This window comes from Coturnix japonica, unplaced genomic scaffold (assembly GCF_054131305.1).
Source record: "Coturnix japonica strain WE unplaced genomic scaffold, WE-NBRP24 Scf140, whole genome shotgun sequence".
Taxonomy (NCBI): Eukaryota; Metazoa; Chordata; class Aves; order Galliformes; family Phasianidae; genus Coturnix; species Coturnix japonica.
In genome coordinates, this window is record NW_028189043.1 from 66728 (window position 1) to 70651 (window position 3924).

The window sequence follows — 3924 nt, forward strand, 5'->3', positions numbered from 1 at the left end:
GGGAATGGGGGTCTATAGGGGGGTAATGGGAGGCTATGGGGGGGTAATGAAGGGCTATGGGGGGGTATTAGGGGGGAATGGGGGTCTATAGGGGGGATATGGGGGGCTATGGGGGATATATGGGGGGTAATGGGGGTAATGGGGGACAGTGGGGGTAATGGGGGTAATGGGGGGCTATAGGGGGTATATGGTGGGCTATGAGGGGCTATGGGGGGTAATGGGGGATAATGGGGGGGATATGGGGGGCTACGGGGGGTAATAGGGGGGAATGGGGGGTAATGGGGGATAATGGGGGGCAATGGGGGGGTATTAGGGGGGAATGGGAGTCTATAGGGGGGTAATGGGGGTCTATGGGGGTCTATAGGGGGGTAATGGGGGGCTATGGGGGGTAATGGGGGGCTATGGGGGGATATGGGGGGTAATGGGGGGTATATGGGGGGTATATGGGGGACAATGGGGGATATATGGGGGGTAATGGGGGGCTATAGGAAGGTAATGGGGGTAAGGGGGGGGATATGGAGGTATATGGGGGGGATATGGGGGGGATATGGGGGATATATGGGGGTGAATGCGGGGGAATGGGGGTAATGGGGGGTAATGGGGGGCTATGGGGGGGATATGGGGGGGATATGGGGGGTAATGGGGGGATATGGGGGGTATATGGGGGGGTATGGGGGGAATGGGGGGTATATGGGGTTATATGGGGGGTATATGGGGGCATATGGGGGGAATATGGGGGGTAATGGGGGCAATGGGGGGCTATGGGTGTAATGGGGGGTATATGGGGGGATATGGGGGGTAATGGGGGGTATATGGGGGGTAATGGGGGGTATATGGGGTTATATGGGGGGTATATGGGGGGTATATGGGGGGTAATGGGGGGTATATGGGGTTATATGGGGGGTATATGGGGGGTATATGGGGGGTAATGGGGGGTATATGGGGGTATATGGGGGGAATATGGGGGGTATATGGGGGGTAATGGGGGGTATATGGGGGTATATGGGGGGGATATGGGGGGGAAAAGGGGGGTATATGGGGGTAATGGGGGGTAATGGGATGCAATGAGCCATCAGCGCCAGCAGGGGGCAGCACTGAGCTATGGGGGGTAATGGGGGGTAATGGGGGTAATGGGGGGTATATGGGTTATATGGGGGGTATATGGGGGGGTATGGGGGGTAATAGCGGGGTATGGGGGGGATATGGGGTTATATGGGGGGTATATGGGGGGGTATGGGGGGGAATGGGGGGTATATGGGGTTATATGGGGGGTATATGGGGGGGTATGGGGGGTAATGGGGGGTATATGGGGTTATATGGGGGGTATATGGGGTTATATGGGGGGTATATGGGGGGCTATGGGGGGGAATGGGGGGTATATGGGGTTATATGGGGGGTATATGGGGGGTATATGGGGGGCAATGGGGGGGGATGGGGGGTATATGGGGTTATATGGGGGGTATATGGGGGGTATATGGGGGTATATGGGGGATATATGGGGTATATGGGGGTATATGGGGGGTATATGGGGGGTATATGGGGGGATATGGGGGGTATGTGGGGGGTATATGGGGGGTATATGGGGGGGTATGGGGGGAATGGGGGGTATATGGGGTTATATGGGGGGTATATGGGGGTAATATGGAGGGTATATGGGGGGTATATGGAGGGTATATGGGGGGTATATGGGGGTATATGGGGGGGATATGGGGTTATATGGGGGGTATATGGGGGGATATGGGGGGTATATGGGGGGTAGGGGGGTAATGGGGGGTATATGGGGGGGAATGGGGGTCTATAGGGGGGTAATGGGGGGCTATGGGGGGTAAAGGGGGCTATGGGGGGATATGGGGGGTAATGGGGGGTAATGGGATTAAATAGGGGGTAATGGGGGGCATATGGGGGGATATGGGGGGTAATGGGGGGTAATGGGATTAAATGGGGCGTAATTGGATTAAATGGGGGGTAATGGGGGGCATATGGGGGGTAATGGGGGTATATGGGGGGATAATGGGGGGTAATGGGGGGCAAAGGGGGGATAATGGGGGGTAATAGGGGGATATGGGGGGGGATATGGGGGGGTAATGGGCAATGGGGGGGTAATGGGGGGGATATGGGGGGATATGGGGGGCAATGGGGGATAATGGGATTAAATGGGGGTAATAGGGGCAATGGGGATGATATGGGGGGGATATGGGGGATATATGGGGGGCTATGGGAGGCTATGTGAGGTAATGGGGGGCTATGGGGGTAATGGGGGGTAATGGGGGATAATGGGGGACTATGGGGGGTAATGGGGAGCTATGGAGGTAATGGGGGGTTATATGGGGGGATATGGGGGGTAATGGGGGGTATATGGGGGGATATGAGGGATATATGGGGGGTAATGGGGGTAATGGGGGGCTATATGGGGGGAATATGGGGGGTAATGGGGGCAATGGGGGGTAGTGGGGGGTATATGGGGGGATATGGGGGGTAATGGGGGGTATATGGGGTTAATGGGGGGATATGGGGGTATATGGGGGGTATATGGGGGGTATATGGGGGTAATGGGGGGCTATGGGGGTAATGGGGGGCTATGGGGGATATATGGGGGGTATATGGGGGGTAATGGGGGGCTATGGGGGGGCTATGGGGGGGATATCGGGGGTAATGGGGGGTAATGAGGGCTATGGGGGGGATATGGGGGTATATGGAGGATATATGGGGGATATATGGGGTAATGAGGGTCTATAGGGGGGTTATGAGGGTCTATAGGGGGGTAATGGGGGGTATATGGGGGATATATGGGGATATATGGGGGGTAATGGGGGGAAATGTGGGGCAATGAGGGTAATGGGGGGTAATGGGGGTCTATAGGGGGGTAATGGGGGGTAATAAGGGGGATATGGGGGGGGATATGGGGGGTAATGGGGTTAATGGGGGGATATGGAGGTATATAGGGGTATATGGGGGGATATGGGGGATATATGGGGGTAATGGGGGGTAATGGGGGGATATGGGGGATATATGGGGGTAATGGGGGTAATGGGGGGCAAAGGGGGGCAGTGGGGGTCTATAGGGGGGTAATGGGGGGTATACGGGGGTCTATAGGGGGGTAATGGGGTTATATGGGGGGTATATGGGGGGTATATGGGGGTCTATAGGGGGGTAATGGGGTTATATGGGGGGTATATGGGGGGTATATGGGGGGTATATGGGGGGTAATGGGGGGCAATGGGGAGTAATGGGGGTCTATGGGGGTATATGGGGGGTAATGGGGGGCAAAGGGGGGCAGTGGGGGTCTATAGGGGGGTAATGGGGGGTATATGGGGGATATATGGGGTGTATATGGGGGGTATATGGGGGTCTATAGGGGGGTAATGGGGGGTAATGGGGGGTAATGGGGGGTATATGGGGGTCTATAGGGGGGTAATGGGGTTATATGGGGGCTATGGGGGGTATATGGGGGTCTATAGGGGGGTAATGGGGGGTATATGGGGGATATATGGGGTGTAATGGGGGATATATGGGGGTCTATAGGGGGGTAATTGGGTTATATGGGGGGGATGTGGGGGTCTATAGAGGGGTAATGGGGTTATATGGGGGGCTATGGGGGGTATATCGGAGGTATATGGGGGTCTATAGGGGGGTAATGGGGGGTAATGGGGGGATATGGGGGGGGATATGGGGGGTAATGGGGGTAATGGGGGGATATGGGGGGCAGTGGGGGTCTATAGGGGGGTAATGGGGGGTATATGGGGGATATATGGGGGGTAATGGGGGGCAATGGGGATGATATGGGGGGTATATGGGGGGATGTGGGGGTCTATAGGGGGGTAATGGGGTTATATGGGGGGCTATGGGGGGTATATGGGGGTCTATAGGGGGGTAATGGGGTTATATGGGGGTCTATAGGGGGGTAATGGGGGGTAATGGGGGGGA